This window comes from Rhincodon typus, chromosome 12, assembly GCF_021869965.1.
Source record: "Rhincodon typus isolate 14 chromosome 12, sRhiTyp1.1, whole genome shotgun sequence".
Classification (NCBI taxonomy): Eukaryota; Metazoa; Chordata; class Chondrichthyes; order Orectolobiformes; family Rhincodontidae; genus Rhincodon; species Rhincodon typus.
This window is the reverse complement of record NC_063343.1, coordinates 28,251,026-28,269,303: the sequence shown is the minus strand read 5'-3', so window position 1 is coordinate 28,269,303 and position 18,278 is coordinate 28,251,026. Positions and strand designations below refer to the sequence as shown.

The following is an 18,278-nucleotide window of genomic DNA, read 5'->3' as shown; positions in this document are numbered from 1 at the left end:
TTGGCAGTTCCTACTATCTCATTTGGATCCAAATCTGTGTTAGCGTTATGAACTATCCAATCTAATCATTATCTATTCCTCATTCTCACTTCTGCTTGGTCCTCAATCTTAATGTGGACACTTCATCCTCATTTCAATTGCCAGATTCTTTAGTTGTAGTGTTGAAAATATAAGGACAATCTCCATTTGGATATAATATACAAGATTACAGGTTTGCCATGAGGTTGGGTTCAAAGATGGTATAAATATTGCACCAAATCTTCTGGAGATCAAAGAATCACAGTGAGATTGATGGTCTGCTTCTTTTTATTTACCCAGTATTTCTAGCCCAAACTTTGGATTTACGCCTCTTGAGAAGCAGCAGCACAGCTGATTTGGGAAAAGTCCAGTGCAGCCTGGGATTACCTCAACAAACCCCCTTTTGTATAGCAGTAACTGCCATATTCCAGGGAGAGTTCCAATGGGCTTAGGTCACCTGGAGCACCACCTATTTCCACTACCTAGAAAGCTATTTTAGACCTACTGAGGAATCATGACTGATGAACAGGCAAGAGCTGGAGGCCAAAGTCATCGTTGGTCTAGAATGTTGGCCAGGCCTGTTGAGATCATTATCCTACAGAGCTCGTGTTGGTCATAAACAAACTGATCACCACTGTAAAAACAGAACGTGCTGGAGAAAGTCAGCAGGTCTGGCAGAATTTGTGGAAACAGAAACAGAGATAATGTTTCAAGTTCAGGGACTCTTCTTCAGAAATGAAGGGCCCAAGAATATTATGGTTTTACACTATTGACAAATTGAATGTAAGAAGGAGCAGAACAGAGGATGAGGGTGCCCAGAGCGAAAGTCAAAGGCAGTGCTAATGGTTGTTAAGGAGCAATCGAGATGCAAAATAGGTGCTAATGGTAATTGCAAATAATTGAAACTAGGTGAGCTTTGCTGAGTTCAATCACCTGTAAAAAAGACACATGAGGGAGGGGAGCCGGGAGGGAGGGGAGTTCTTGCTGTAAAGTTGTGGATATCAATATTGACTCCTGAAGACTGTAAAGTTTCTAAGCAGAAAATGAGATGCCGTTACTTCAGCTTGTCTTGGGCTTTGCTGCAATACTGTAGCAGACCTAGGACAGAAACGTTACCATGTGAACAGGATGGTGTAAATGCGTAAAATGAACTGTGAACGTAAGTAGGAAGGCAGTGAAGGAGGGAGAAAGAATAGAGTCAAGATTGGAAGAAGCAAGTTTGGTGGAGCAAGGATAGCCTGAAATGACGGATCTGCCAGGAAAATGTGATTTGTGGATTTAGGGATAAAGATAGAAGCTAGCTGCCCTCACAGCTCTCTGTGACAAGGAGTTCCAAAGACTCATAAACCTCTCAGAGAAGAAACATCTCCTCATTTCAGTCTTATATTGGAATAGTTTTTTTTTCTGAGACTATGCCCTCTGGTCCTCGGCTCTCCCATGAAAAGAAACATCCTCTGAATATTTACAGTGCCAAGCCCTTTAAGAGTCCTATATGTTTCAATGAGATCACATCTCCTGTTCTTCCAAACTCCTGTGATGACAGTCCCAAACTATTCAGCATTTGCTCATTAGACAATCCCTCCATACCAGGGATCATGCCAGTGATCTGCCCCTGAACTGCCACCAATGAAATGATGTTTTTCCTTTAAGTAAGCAGACCAAAACCACTTGCAGTACTCCAGATGTGGTCTCACCAGCACCTTGTACAGTGGCAATAAGATTTCCCTATTCCTATACTCCAACCCCTTTTTAAATAAGGGCCACTGTTCCATTCACTTTCTTGATTACCTGCTACACCTGTGTGCTATCTTTCTGTATTTCGTGCACAAGTAGCCTCAGATCTCTTTGCGTTGCAGCTTTCTGTTCCATATAGGTGCACAGTCTCAATGACATAAGGCCTCTGTGCATAGATTGATCCAGTCTCTTTAACTTGTTATGGAAATTACCTGGCTGTTACCAGGACCTGATCCATGTTTGGGACATGGTTGCCTCACACTGGAGTTCTTCTCCATCAGGAGTGGCAGGTGTTGTTAGGGAACCACTGCTCTGGAATCCTCACTTCCACTATTAACAATTATAAGTGGCTGACAGGGTTGCATGCTTGAACTGTGGATAACTAAACACAAGTGTGTGCTGGATACAGAGGACCAAACTGAATTACACCACAAGAATTCCAGGCAGATGACTGTTGATGTGCAGCTCGCTGTAAAAGCCATCTGTTGCCTCAACGAGTGACACTGGTAGCGTTGAGGCAGCTCCAGTGTTATCAAGATTGAAACAAGCGGTTTTAGTAATGGAACATAGAATTCCTATTCTAATGTAATTCCTACAGTATGAAGCAGGCCATTCAGCCCATAGAGTCCATACTGACCCCTCCTGGAATTGATCCCAGATCTCTGTTGATGTGAAGCAGCATTGCTAACCACTGAGCCACCATGCTACCCACCATTGCATGGTTTAAAATTCATGCCAGGATCAAATGCGACAAACAATCTGGTTTAATCAAGATGCAGTGGTGGATATTGTTGGATGTAATAAATTTGTGTGCATAAATAGATATTGTGTTTTCACGTGTTAGTACTCAGGATCAGCAGGTTTGTGATAAATAGGAGAGGATCAGGGATAGATCATGTTACACTCTTCACTTCGACATGAATGTACCAATCACACACAAGGATAGGTAAAACAATAAAGAGGGTTGCTTATTTGAAGAATAGACCCTGTTATGGGAGGTCATGTTATGATCCCAGTTGATGTTAATACTGTATAAGTCAGATCCCAAAGTGAAACCTGGCATGACGGTTCCTAATTTTTTTTATTATTAACTGCGGAGGTCAGTTTTTGAACACATCCACAGGATTCTGCAAGTATATTTTAACACGAAAAATAAGATTATTTATTAGACAAGAAAAACATGTTACATCATACTAGAAAAGAATAAACTTGAAAAGGTTTCACTACAAGCAGCAGAGAAGGATCCACACTCACATCTTTCTTTTAATCTCAACAACACCCTAACAAACCGAAGCCCCAGTGAAGATTTACTACTATCTCCACAGCAACACCACCTACTCAAGTTAGCACAGCTGTAACTAGCCTCAGCCAGTGAATTTTGCACATTCACTGTTTATATTGCTTTTCTTCAGCTGGTATCTCTCAATGAGATATCTAAAATTAAACAAACCAAACTTCAAATTAACTCATTATTGATTTGCCTTCAGACAAACACATGAGTTCCTTAAACCCAGTTTCTAGCAGTATTGCCCAACAGAGAGTTTAACACTTTAGTATCCACCCTCTGACACAGATAGACCATCGCCCTCCAGGCTTTTTCTGCGTCTCTCTGTCCACAAATACTTGTCATTAAAAAACAACTGTGTGTTTTTTCTACCTCGTTTTTTTGAGGGGTTGTAAAACCTTATTATAAATGCACGTAACCAAACAGCTTCCAGACTTCTATCAGCCATGCATCAACAGCAACTCAAAAAAGAAACTAAAACCATTTCTCAGAGATAGTAGGAACTGCAGATGCTGGAGAATCTGAGATAACAAGGTGTAGAGCTGGATGAGCACAGCAGGCCAAGCTGACCTATCTCCTCTCTAACTCCCCACCTACACTCACCTTTACTGGCTCCATCCCCGCCTCTCTGACCTGTCTGTCTCCTCTCCACCTATCTTCTCCTCTATCCATCTTCTATCTGCCTCCCCCTCTCTCCCTATTTATTTCAGAACCCCCTTCCCCTCCCCCATTTCTGAAGAAGGGTCTAGGCCCGAAACATCAGCCTTCCTGCTCCTCTGATGCTGCTTGGCCTGCTGCGCTCATCCAGCTCTACACCTTGTTATCTCTAAAACCATTTCTCCCCTTCTTAACACACAAATTAAAATATATAAATTAAACTTAAAGTAATGTCTTGCTTGTGACATTAAGAAAGGTATATCATTGCTGCTTCAAGCTGCAAAATGTCAAAAGACTTTTCCTCTTATATCCTGTTCAGGCAGATAATTATTGATGGTTGTTTATGATTTGACACCTTAAAGGTGTGTAGCAAAACCTGGACAACATTCCAAATTAGTACAATAAGTGAAAAGCAACATTTGCACCATACAAATGCCAGACAAGGACCATCTCCAGCAAGACAGAATCTAACTGACCCCTTAATGTTCAATGGCACTACCATCACTAAATCTCCTACCAACAACATGTCCAGAAATTGAACTGGACCAACCATGTAAATGCACAAACTACAAGATCAGGTCAGCGACTAGGAATATTGCTTTGAGTAATTCATCTCCAAACTCTCCAGTCCCCTTGTCAAGGCATACTGAAGAGCAAATGGAACACTCTCCACTTCCGTGGATGAGCACAACTCCAACAACACTTAAGTTTGACACCATCCAGAACAAAGCAGCCCACTTATCTGCCATCCCATTCACCTCTTTTGCCCCAACATATAATAGCAGGAGTATGTACCATCTTCATGATGCAGTGCACCTTTGAATTGGTTTGGCAAACAAACAAGGCCAGATGTCAGTATGAGGCCTTAAAAGTTGAGTATATCTATGAAAAATATCATGGCAGAAGATATTGTTTCAGCGGACAAAACATCAAAAACTTAAATATTGACCATTGTGCTTTGAAATTTCAATTATTACGAGATGCCAGGAACATTAAATGTATTGTGTTTAGTACTGCTTCTTATGTAAATCTCTCTCATCTGTTGTGAAGTAGAGAAGGGTACATAATGTTTGTTTTGGGTGAAGTGGGTAAATGTTGCCCTTTTACTTGGGACGCTAAAAAAATTAGAAGAGTAATAAAAAGAATATTTGCAGTGGAAACTTCTGCCCTTATTAGGGTGGTAGATGTGGCATTTTTCTTAGTCAAAGTATTAGAAAAAATCAATGAAGGGATTCAATGCCCATGTGGAGCTGCATCGATAATAAGTCAGTCTGAGATATCAAGCATTCAAAAAATAGTGTGAATCAAAAGACTGAGGATCGATATTGCAGTTTTGAAAAAAAATTAGAGAATGGAGAAAGCTCTAATTTGAAATGGTTGTGTGGTTATAGTCAGGTCTCTCAATGCTTAACAAAGAAAGGAGCAAGTTCTAAAAAATTGTTCAAAATACTGAAAAAAGAATGTGTAGACATCTAATTAACACTAAAAAAAAGTGGGAACATATGTTGTCATTCTACCCAATGTTACTTCTTTTGTTTTGTTTGCTTTCAATATTTATGTGCATATTAATTTATTTTTATCAAAAGGAAACGGGGATTTGACCGGGATATGTGAGACCAGATGGAACTAGAGAATAGCTGATGGTTATATGTTAATTGAGGGATAACTGGAGAGCATGTTGCTTGGTGTATCTATACATATATTTTAGATATAATATGGGAAACAAATAATCAGTGTGTTCGTGTCTGTGCTGAAGTCAAACATGGCTGGATTCTATCTAACCAGCATTTCAGCCTCTGCTATTGAACAACAGGTCTCTGACACTTGTTTCTCAAAGATCATGAACTGCATTCATTGTATTCTAAAGCTGATCTGCACTGGTAATTGATCTTCAAGTGTTGACCATATGTAATTTGGCTTTCTATGATGGTCATTGAACAGACCTAACATGTTCAGTTTGTAGAGGCCTTTGTGGACAATATAAATTTTAATTTGATTGGTTTGTTAACTGGGCAAAAACTTCAAAGACAAAGAAGGCCAGAAAACACTATTTAATGCAATGCCAGAACGAAATAAAACCAGAAAGCAGAACCATTGCTTTTCAATTGTGTTGAAAATATTGTGATCCAAAAGAATTAAGGTTTTATCAGTGGCATCTACAACTCTTTAAACTTATTGACTGTATATACATTAATCGCTTATTAAAAGACACAAGGGACTAAATCTGATACTTTTTGACTAAGTGTCAATTTCATCAAGTTTCATATAAGGTTTGTTCCAGGAAGTCTAGTGGGTTTTCTTGCATCCTAAAATCACTTCATTATTTACTTACTGTACCAATACAGCATCACTCATAACCAATGCTGGCCCTATTCTACCACTGAGTATAACCTGAAGAAAATAACACTTGCTGGATATCACAGCATTCCTGGTGCTGGTGCCTTCGAGAAAATGCCACTGTGCACTTGGACAGGCACTGGAATTCAGAGCTGCCTTACAAGGCTGCTAACAGTTTGGGTGCTGTGATGGCACTCAAGGGGAATTTGGCAACTGGCTTTGCAGTCAGAGACCTCAAGGTCCTTGTGGATGGGGTGGTGCAAGGAGAACCATCCATCCTCTTCTGCCAAGGTTGCCAGAGAAGACCACACCACCAGACACTGTTACCTGTGTCAGTGCGCTCTCAATCACCTGGTGAAATGCACAGCAGTATAGGAAGAAGGTTAATGAACTTCTCCACTCTGCCACGGTAGGTGTCACCAGCTTCTCTCTGCTAGTTCACATTCACTCTGACTCAGCTATTTCACATGTCTCCTACTATACTCTACCACTATCACTTCCATATATAGCACCTTTTTACTCACTCACTCTCAACTGTCCTAACACACCTTAAATGTTACGTCTTCCTGCCCTCTGCCCTGCCTACTCACTCACTTGGGACACCTTGGCACCTTTGCTCCACCTGCACTAGCACTAACAATTGTGCCATCCAATGTCATCACACTCAATCCCCTCCTTTCTCTTATTACAGGGGAAAATGGACCACATTAAGGTTTAATGGCCCAGTTGGGCAATGGGTTGACTACAGGGAGAGGATATTGTCCCTCACTGGTGAGGCTGGGATAGGTCTTGTGATGATGCAGAAATATCCATGTCCTGGCACCCAACATTGTATTGCAAATTTTAAATTGGTTCCTGCATCCAAGTATTTTCACCTGATACACTTTGAATGATCAGTCACAATGCTTTCTATCTTTTGTGACTTCCAGGAGCAATAACATGTCTTTATTGGCCATGGTCAAGAGGACTGGCCCACAAGGCATCCATCCACCACCATTCAAGGAGACACCATGGATGCCTCAGAAGAAGCACTGGTAAGGCTGTCTCCTGCACCCTCCACCAGCTGAGATCCTGACACTTTGGTAGGTATTTTGACCAGATTAGAGTTGAGATGCCCTACTGGTTAGCACTTCACTGCCACATTCTGCAGCTGGCCAAGGAATAAATGCCCCATATCAATGACACTCGGAAAACTGTCAGAGGCCTAGCACCTGTGCAGCCCCAGTCAGGTGCTGATCCTATTAAGGACTTCATACAAATGCAGAAGGCAGACACAGGAGCAGCAAGAACGTTGTTGGGGGAAAATGCCGTAGTAGCTGACCTGTGACAGGAAATTAGCAAATCCAGTCTGCTGGATATATAATTGAACCCACACGCCATCGCCCTTACCATTCATCCCCAACGCCATCAGCAAGGCAACGAAGGACAGTGGCATCACCCCAAGTAGCCTTCATCACAAGGAGACAATGCAGTGACAGTAGGCACCACTTATAGGTCCCCCAGAGGTCTGCTCCCAGGACAATCAAGAGGCAGCTCCATCTTTATCCTGCCAGAAATTCACAGCCCTGAGGAAGCCCATGGAGGGTGAACTTGCCTTAGGACAGAAAATACTCAGCATGTCAGGGCCCTTTAGACACAGGCATCCCCAGGTCAGATGACTAAAGTCCCAAGGTCAATGGGTTCCAATTTAGAGCAGGCACCTTCACCCCAACTGCAGCCCCAGGGATTGCACTGAGATGTAATGGGAGGGAGAGAGAGAAAATCTTCTGAGGGTACATTAGTTACATGGCATAATTACATCATTATTGTATTCCCATGTTTGTAAATATATATGTTCAATTCTGACCATCATCTGTTTGTCTAAGTCTCTGTCCAGGTGCAAATGCAACCTTGAAGGTACAATCTTATCCCGAGATGATGTTCCATGGACCAAGGTATGAAGTCAGCAGCTGCTGTATAATTGCATGCAACATATGGCTACGGCTTTGGCAACTCAGCTCCACCTCTCCAAGTGTACAGACATTGCTATAGCATCACAGGAATTAGTGGGTTCAGCTATTAGCCTGAGTGAAATGGTCAGGAGTATTTGGTCAAGCAATTGCACTGCACACAGGAGGTTAATATGGAGTTTGCAAGTGGGTTCCAGCTTCACTGTCTGCTACCTGAAAGACCCCATATAGTTATAAGTTGCTGTCCAGCACTCCAACTCCCACCAACACATAAAATCAACTTTCCCATTCTCTTAGTTGTCCCTGTCCAAATGCACTGCACCTCCTCAAGTACCCCCCTCTCTGAGTCAATATCTGCTCACCATTTCCTCCTAACCCCAGGCAAATGAGGGGAGCATGCCAGGTCCTGTAGTTCATGTCCCATCCACCCCGAAGCCAGCATGGTTCTCTCTGTCAATGGGCTCTGCTCCTGCATGACCTCTTCCCCACCAAGGCTTTGTCATCTCCCCTCCTTAGATATTGAATTGGCCCCTTCACTGTTGTAATCCCCTCAGCATCCCAGTATTCTGCCTGCACTCCCTGCCATTAAGTTCTCTACCCTCCTTCCCACACCACTGCCCCCTAAAAAGCTCCTCCCCTTTGCTTCTTGAATGGAACCCCTGGATGAACAGAAGTGTATTCCATTGAGCAACATATCAGTACAGTCCCGATTTGCTGAGTCAACAAATACCTAATTGATATCTGTATAACTCTCCAACTCTGTTCCTGTGACTCCCCAACTGGCTACAATGGACCCACACGTCTGACTGTGACCCACTCCCTATATTGTAAAGGAATGAACACCCTGAACATGGTTGCCCTGATTGGGTGCCTGACTGTATCCAGCCTCTGGATTTATTTTGGAGGCTGCCCTTGAAATAGAATGTGGGGACTGATTGACTTATGGTCTCCCTAGAGATTAGTGAGTACTACTGACCTAAGACTTTCAGACTTGGCTGTTTGCTTAAAGCTCATGCAGCATGCTTGCTGCATATGGCTGATGTACAGTGCAGATATGAGATTGACATTGCAATGTGACTACCCCTTTGACTGCTGACTGCTAACTGCTAACAACCATACCAGGCTGCCTGGCTTTGTGTCAGCATTAAACAATCCAAGAGTGCTATGAGACTTTAAGCTCTGGCTGTGGAGGTGGAGTGCTGAAAGGCAAGTCAAAATAAGGAGATGATGCTGTGAACATCCAGATAGGCATTAAGTGAATGAGTGCTAAGAGAACAAGCGAGAGCAGCCCTGAGTTGCAGCCTGGTCTAATCCATGAACTAGGTGGCTGTCCCTGCACACAACGTGGCTTTGCAGAACCAAGACAAGGCAAGGCAAGGCAAGGCAGAGACACTGTGAGTATCCAGGTAGGCATTAAGTGAGTGAGCACAAACTCAACAATCGAGCAGTCCCGTGTATAGGATGGCAGTCTGGAGGAGAAAAGCAGGGAATTGCAATCATCAGATATTTGCTCTGCATTTCATGTCAGGAATTCTCAGCATCTCTTTGTTTGCAAGAGCTGGTAGGATAGGAAGCTGCATATGAGTGAGTTGAGACGTGCAGTTCACGAGGATGATAGCAAGCATTAATCCTCATCAGTGAACATCTTGTTGCTGCCTTGAGAGAAACTCATCTCTGCATCTGGAACATATTTGTAAAATGTAGCTAGTTGATCCCAATGCGGAGAAAGATCTCACTGGACTTCTCAAGTGATTCTCCCAGATATCTTGCTATTGTCCTTCTTCAGTGCCCTATAAGCTTCTATCAATGGCTTTCTTAATGCTATATATTTCTAGTTAACAGTGTAAGTCAACTTGGCAACTAATGACTTAAATGATTGATTGATTTTAGTTGAATGACCATATATAAATGGACGGAAAAGGTTTCAAGTTTCTTTAAACTTAATGGAACATCTGCTTACATTCTAAACTACTAATATTTATTTAATACTACGTATTGTTTAGAAAGCTTCTATTATGCTTTTATAGTTATTTGAATAGTCTAGTGCGTGAGTGGATTTTTGTGTACTATTATTTCAATATCAAATTAGAGATGCCTCTTTCTAGCACATAATGAGGTTTATAAAAGAATTGCCAAACCATGTGGTCCACTGATGGAAAACTTGTTTACTGAAGAAGTTGAGCCCCAGACTCGGAAACTAAGACCTCCCCACAGCCAGATCTGTCAGTACTTCTACTCTGTCTTGCTATTCCATACAGACTCAAAGCCAGGAAGCTTGTTATGTTTATCATCAGTCCTCAGCCAATTAAACAGAGACAGCCATTAGACAGGGGTCCTGGCACAGTAAGTCAAGGGCAGTCTCCAACACCAGCTCAGAGGCAGTGACTTGGGGTGGGCAGAATCAGGATCAGGGCTGAGCAGCAGAATGTCAGGCCACCCGCCACCCACTTTGACTCTGTCTGTCCTATTGTGAACTAATTTCTCCTGGAATTACAGAAATGGAGAGATTGAATGAGCCCAAAGTGGGTGGTACAGCTGTTAGTGGTGGTGCAGGTGGAGGAAAGATGCTGAGGTGTCCCGAGCTAGTGAACAAGCAGCACAAGAGGCCATGCAGTGTTAATGATGTGGAAGACTGGGGTGGAGTGACAGTGAATGGAGGAAGATACAATTCTCGGCACGTCCCTATGCACCTTCTCCCGGTTATATTAGTCAGCCAGGGCTTTCCTGATTAGCCCAAGTTAACAACCCCATCAATGACCTTGTAGTCAACAAGGTCAACCTGGTTGCAATCACTACAGAATTTTTGGTCAGGATAACTTAAAAAACAGTTTTACCCACAAAAGTCATCACTCTCACAGAACAAAACATAAGGTACTTTTGCCAATTGCAAACTTGTTGATCGGCGAGTTTTAAAACACAACATGAATTTATGTAGCATATTTAAAGTAATCAAATATGCCAAAATCTGTCACTGGGCCTCATTAAATAAAACTTGAAAATGAACTACATAGGTGATATAATAGTTCACTTAGTCAAAAGCTTGATGAAAGAGCGTCTTTATACAGGAAAAACCATGATATCATATAATATAGAAGTAGAATTAGGCTCTTCAGCCCATCGAGTCTACTCTGTTATTCAATGAAATCATGTCTGATCTGATAATCCTCAACTGTACTTTCCTTCCGTTTCACCATGACCCTTGATTTCCTTATTGATTAAAAAGCTGTATGTCTCAGTCTTGAATATACTTACTGACTCAACCTTGACAGCCCTCTGTGGTGAAGAATTCTACAGATTCACTATTGTCTGAGAAAACAAATTTCTCCTCATCTGTCTTAAACATGACTCCTCATTCTGAGATCATACCGTCCGGTACTCAACTCTTTCGCAAGGGGAACCAACCCCTCCGCGTCTACCGTGTGAAATCTCCTAAGAGCCCTTTATGTTTCAGTTAGATCACTTGCCATTCTTGCAAATTCACATGAATACAGGCCCAACCTACTCAATCTCTTCTCATAAGATAGTCCCCCTATATGTAGTATCAGCTGAGTGAACCTTCTCTAAACTGCCTCCGATGCCTTTAGATAAGGGGGCCCAAAACTGTTCACAGCATTCCATCTGCAGGTGTCAGTAGTGAATTCCAGAGCTTATAGCCCAGGCACCTGAAAACAAGGACGTAATTGATGAAGCAATTAAAGTAAGGGACAGTCAAGAGCCCAGTGTTAAATCAGCCTCTGAAATGGAACTAGATAACATGACATTGATGGAGAAGGGAGAAATGATACAGGAATTTGAAAATAAGGATGAGAATTGCTAAAGTGTGTTACTTATTAAAATAGAAGCAATATAAGCCAGTGACAGTAAGGCTAATGGGTAAACAGGACTTAGTGCAATAGTGTGAGTTAGGACAGGGTCAGCAGACTTTTGGTTGACCTCAAGTTAACGGGGGGGGGTGTAGAATGTGAGAGGCCAATTAGAGGTCCATTGAAATCTACAGGTAACAAAAATAAGGTTGAGGGTTTCAGCAGATGATAAGCTGAGGTAGGAATAGGGTCAGTAGATGCCATGGAGATGAAAATAATTGGTCATTTAGAAATACGATCAGAAGTTCATCTCTGTTAAACATTTCCACAAGATTACAACAGTGTGGTTCGGCCTCAATTCCCAATATTAAAAAGAAATTGAATTGCAAAAAAACTTGAGTACTCACCAGTGAAACTACTATATGGTTCAGTCTAGGTTCTAAATATTGTTTTCAGTGATGTACATTGGGTTACTTATAGATGATGGACTAGGCACACATACAAAAAAAATTAATCTTTTTGTCCTAAATCCATTTTCAGCAGTACAACCAAATTTGCACTAGGTTGAAATTAATAAATGTCATTTTTTAAGGCAAAGAAAACAATTAAAACAATGTAAGTTTTTGCATTTGTGATTTTGGAAATGAATTTGGATGGAAACTTGAACCACAACTTCACTTTGGAAATACCGCAATGTCAAATGTTATTTGCGCCCAGTTTCTCAGTTGTGCCTAAAATGGAATTGCTAATGTGAACATGTGAAACAGATAAAGATAATAAATATTAGCTTGTTGTCTAGGGTTTTTTTGTGGTGCAATGGGAGAATCCCTACCCCTGAGACCAGAGATTCAGATTCAAGTCCCACCTGTTCCAGAGGTGTGCAAGACATCCCTGAATAGATTGATTAGAACAATAGCCTTAGCTTGCTACCAAGGGCTCTTGTGGTGCAGTGGAAGAATCCCTACTATTGAGTCAGGTAGGCAGAGGTTTAAGTCTACCTGCTCCAGAAGAGTGCAATAACACCTCTGAGTGGTTGATCAGAAAATATCTTAGTTTGTTCTCCACCAGTAGGAGCTGGGAGTTACCCATTGAGTTCCTTAACGTTCGCCTGACAGAAAAATTTCTATTCATTTCAGACGCAGATTCGAAATATACTTTTTCACCCTTTGTAAGATAGCATGAAATAAATACAATGTCGGATATGGCATATAGAAATATCAGAAACCAAAAATTAATTCCGACTTGATAGACAAGTACGGTCTCAACTAAAAAAGCCAAACAATTACAGGTAACTCCAGAAAGTTAGTTTACTAGAGAATGCTTTGTGATACTAGTTTATCAATTCATAAGAAGATAAGTGTATGATCAAGAAGTGTTGGCCTTGACAGCGTTGCTTACATCCCATGAAGACGTTTTTAAAAAATCTACAGTAACTAAAATGAGCTGAAGCTCATTTATCTGGAATTTTCCAAATTATAAATTACCTGGCAGGGCATTTAGGAAATAAGACTGAAAGAATTGCAGATATCGTAAATCAGAAACAAAAACAGAAATTGCTGAAAAAGCCGAGCAGGTCTGGCAGCATCTGTGGATAGAAATCAGAGTTAATGTTTCAGGTCGAGTGGCACTTCCTCAGAAGTGATGCGTTTAGGAATCAAATTTACTTGAACACAACACAAGGAAATTTGACGGCGTCAGAAGTGTTTCAACAGGTTATTGCAGAGAACTATGTAGAATGTATTATAAGGAAACATTATTCAGACCAACCAGTCAGTGTCAACATTTATGTTCCTCATAAGCCACCTCTCAACTGTATTTCATCAAACTCTATGAAAATGACGCTAAATTTCCTTCTCCTTCCTCTTTGAAATAACTGCGCAGAGGCTAGTATCCTGTCACCAAGTCACCCTTTATTTGTACGTGCACCATAGCCTGGCTTTGCCCAGCCAGCTCGGAGTCAGGGCTTACATGTAACTCCAGACCCACAGCAATGTGGTTGACTCTTAACTGTCCTCTGGGCAATTAGGGATGGGCAATAAATGCTGTCTAGACAGTGACGCCCTCATCCCGTAAATGAATTTTAAAAAGTCTGGAGACTGTCTGAAACACCTGTTTATATCTGTCAGCTAGGGCTCCCTGATTGGGCCAGGTTAATAATCCCAATCAAGGATCTCATAGTCAATCAGGTCCTCCTGGTTGCAATCACCATGTCTGCCTGCCCCCGCCAAAGCCTGGGATGCAGGCCTGGTCTTTCTCTGGTAGATTCTCCTGGAATGTTTTTGCCCCAGGTCTGGTTCCTCTGACTTGGAATTGGACTCGGGTGGCATGTACCGGATGGTATCATGTCTCTTGCATCTGGAGCACCTCAGGAGAGTTTCCTCCTCTTCTTCCGGCAGTAATGATATGAAGGCTGCATCCATCTCAGAACCTGAGGCTTCGTCGACACAAGACAGAGGGGGAAAGCCCATAGTTTCTTACAGGCCTTCTGGCTGTTCTGAGGGACCAGGCATGTTTTGCTCCTGCCCTGTTTGCGTGGTATACTTTCAAGTGATCCACATGTTTGTTCAGGACCACCTCACCTACCCGAACTTTGTGTGTTACGGTGCCTGACCTTGTATTGACCTTGCCTCGTACCCATACAGGGTCATTTCTGTAGTTCCGGCACTAAACTTCGTCCCATGAAGTAAACCCTTTTTCACTTAGAGGACACATGTGGCCAGCATTGGTGTTCTTGCTGCCAGTTTACCCTCGCCTGCCAAGGTCCGGAAATATCAGATTTAACCTGGTGCGGAGTCTTCTCCCCATCAACAAATCTGCTGGAGCTATCCCTGTAATTGGATGCAGGATGGTCCGATAATCAAACAAGAACCGGGACAGTTTTGTAATGAGTGAAGCTGTAGACTGTTTCTTTCAGCCTGCCTTCAACATTTGGACTACTCTTTCCACCAGACCATTGGATAATGTATGGTATGGAGCTGTCCGAACATGCCAAATGCTATTCAACTTTAGGAAATACTCAAACTCTTTACTGGTAAATATCAACATTTATGTTCCATATAAGCCACCTCTCACTGTACTTCATCAAACTCTATGAGCATGACACTAAATTTCATTCTCCTTCCTCTTTGAAATAACTGCACAGAGGCTGGTATCCCATCACCAAGTCACCCTGTGACCAATACTTCTGGGAGTCTATATATCACAAAAACAATATTCACAGCTTTTCAATCGTGATCCCGAAGTGTGCCGAATGAATGCTATGCACATCCAACTACTCTGAATGGGCATCCACAATGACCAGGAGTATTGAGCCGATGAACAGACTGGCATTGTTGACATGTAACTGAATCCAGTTTTTACCCAGACATTCCCATGAATGTGGGGGTGCCAGTGGCGGCAACGTTTGTCCTTGTTGGCACTCAGGGCATTGCCCCACCAATGCAGCTATGTCGACATCCAGTCTTGGCCACCAGACACAACTTATTGCCAACATCTTTTTGAAAACCCCCGGACAACCCTGGAGGAGGTCAGCCAGTATTTGGCGGCGACCTCTACTCGGGACAATCAGTCTTCATCCCCATAATATGTTGTCCTCTACAGTGACCTGGTCTCGCCGCGTCCATAAAGATTTCAGGTCTGATTGTGATGGCCCTTTTGTTTCCCCCATCACCACCAGCTGTTTTAGTCTTGCCAGGACGGGATCTTTTTGTGTCCACAGTCAGATGTTGTCAGCAGTGACCAGTAGGGTGTCCAGAAAGTTTAAAACCAGAACGGACTCTTCCAGGGGAGGCACTAGCAGTGGAGTATCTGCCAGTAGGAGGCAGCTCAAGACATCTGCATTAACCACTTGGCCTCCTGGATAGTGTTCCAGCTTAGACATGTATGCACTGAGAATAAAGGCCCACCACTGAATTCGATCAGAAGCTATGGTCGGCACCGCCTTGTCTTTAAGTAGCCCTAGCAGAGGTTTGTGGCCCATTACTATGACAAAATCACATCCGTAAAGGCATTGGTGGAACTTCCTCATACCAAAGATGACCGCCAAGCCTTCTTTCTCTATCTGGGTATGTTTGTGCTCGGCATTAGCCAAAGTCCAGGAAGCATACACTAATGGGCATTCCTCTCCATTGGGACACCGGTGAGCCAACATTACCCGATACTGTAGAGGGAGGCATTGTATGTCAGCACAACGGCAGGTTTAGGATTGCAGTAGGCCAACACGTTAGATGACGATTGCTGCTTTTTCACTTACCTAAAAGCTACTCCATGATCCTTTCCAAGGTTGACCTTTCTCAATATCAGGTGCAAGGCTGCCAAGTGGAGGCCAGGTGATGTGAAATATTTTGGGAATATCATACCAACCCAAGGAAAGGCCTAAGTACAGATGTGGGAGCCAGGGCTCCTTTGATCGCCCTGCCTTTAACTTCCAAAAAGTGTAACCCAATTTTGTTGATTCTGAAACCCAAGTGGGTCATTTGGAGCACCTGGTATACATACTTTTCTCTGCTAAGGGGTACTCCCACCTGGGAGAAACGTTTAATTACTGTGTCCAAGTTCTCCAAGTGCTCTTTATTGGTCTTCCCTGTTATTAGTATGTCATCCAGATAAATGGCAACCTGGGGTAGCCCTTGTAAAATGTTCTCCCTGGTCTGCTGGAAAAGGGTGCAGGCTGATGATACCCCAAATGACAGTCTCATATATTGGTATAAAACCTTATGGGTATTAATTGTAGTGTACTTCTGGGACTCCTCTTCTAATTGCAGGCAGGCATGGCACATGTCCAGCTTCATAAAGGACAGCTGCCACGCATCTCCCCCCCCCCGCCAACCCATTCTGCGTACAAATCCTCTAAGCGAGGGATTGGTTAGTTATCCAGCTGCAGAAAGTAATTTACTGTTTGCTTAAAATCCCTACAAAAGCAAAGTGAACCATTGGGCTTCACAATTGATACGATCGATGCTGCCCATTCCGCACTGGTTTGATAATTCTTTCGCTTTCCAGCCTCCTGATTTCTGCCTGTACTTTTGCCCATACATAAATGGTACTTTGTGGGCTTCACACAATTGCGGAATTTCTTCCTGGTCAACATGTAAAGTGGCCTTGGCCCCTTTGATAGTCCCTAGCCCTTCCCGAAAAACTCCTGGGTATTTCACTAGGACTTCACTCAGGCAGCCATTTTCTTCTTGAAAAATGATGAGCCAATCAAGGTGAGTCTTTCTCAACCAGGCTTGGGCCCGAGACTCTTCCCACAACCACAGCACCAACCACTTCTCGTAGGAGACCGGAACCAAAGTCGTACTCTTAACCTGTGATGGTTCCCCATTGTACATTCTCAATCTGGTCAAGGTCTTACGCAAACTTAAGGGTTGGAGTCCAGAGCGAATCTTGCTCAAGACAGGTTGTGCAATCATAGACACAGCTGCATGGGTATTGACCTCCATGAGAACTGGGTGACCGTTTAACCAGATATTAATTTTAATTGCTTCTGATTTAGATACTGCTAAGCAATTTAACTGTTCAGTCCCTCATGTAGGCAGACTTTCCAGGGTGAGCACTCCCCTGAATACCGGCCCAAACATTCGTTTGCTCATGTCAGGCCTCAAAGGGCTCCTTTGCTGTCTTGAGTCCGCATACCACAATGGCTTATCGGCCCAGATCCTGAAGAACTTTTTAGCCATTTGAGCAAGGCTTAGCTTTGTTGTGGGGTTTTGCTATGAGCTTTCTTAGGGTCCCTTTGCTCAGGATATACTGACATGAGGCTGTGTGATTGCCTGCACTCAAGTGGTGTTCCCCAAGCTCAGTTGGACAGATGAGGGTGTCCACTTCCATTGGGATGCCCTGCAGCTCCCATGCTCCACTTGCTGTATTTACTAATGACACAGCCAGTTGTAGTGCCAGTTTGATGTCCCGTTGAGCTTCAGCCAATGAGTGCTTTTGCATGATTATGTCATTAATCACAAATACCAGTCTCTCAGCATCATTCAGTGTTAACGCAAAATCACATGTCTCAGTTAGTCATCTTAACGTCATCAAAAAGGCCAATACAGAGTCCCCTGGTTCTCGAACAGCCGAATAAAACCAATAGCGTCTCAGAATTAGAGGAGGTTTGATGTCACAATATTCCTTAAACAAATCTGTCAACTTTTGGAAGGTTTTAATATCTGGTGCCTCTGGGAAAGTTAAACCCCAAATAACTGAAACTGCTGCAGGTCTGCAAGCAGTCAAAAGGATTATTCATTGCTTTTCATCTGCCCCAATTCAATTTGCCCAGAAAAAATGTTGCATTCTTTCCAAATACTGGGCCCAGTCTTTGACAGCAGGATTGAACAAGTCAAGCTTTCCAGATAAAGGCATGATGCCAGAAATGCTTGTCCAAACTCAAAGACAACTGTTGTGAGCGAATGTTCTTCAGGCACGTCCTGTTTTCTCCCACCGCCACTGAAATAGCTGTACGGAGGCCAGTATCCGGTCACCAAGTTACCCTTTATTTACATG

General features: G+C 42.8%; 1 long non-coding RNA gene across 1 annotated transcript in view; it reads left to right on the top strand.

The window, feature by feature from the left end:
* Positions 1-18,278, top strand: part of LOC125484549 — an 87,018-nt gene that overhangs the window by 56,613 nt on the left and 12,127 nt on the right. The window contains exons 2-3 of the long non-coding RNA XR_007263371.1: positions 6,961-7,113; positions 7,897-7,965. This is a non-coding gene — a long non-coding RNA (uncharacterized LOC125484549). The remainder of the gene's footprint in view (positions 1-6,960; positions 7,114-7,896; positions 7,966-18,278) is intronic.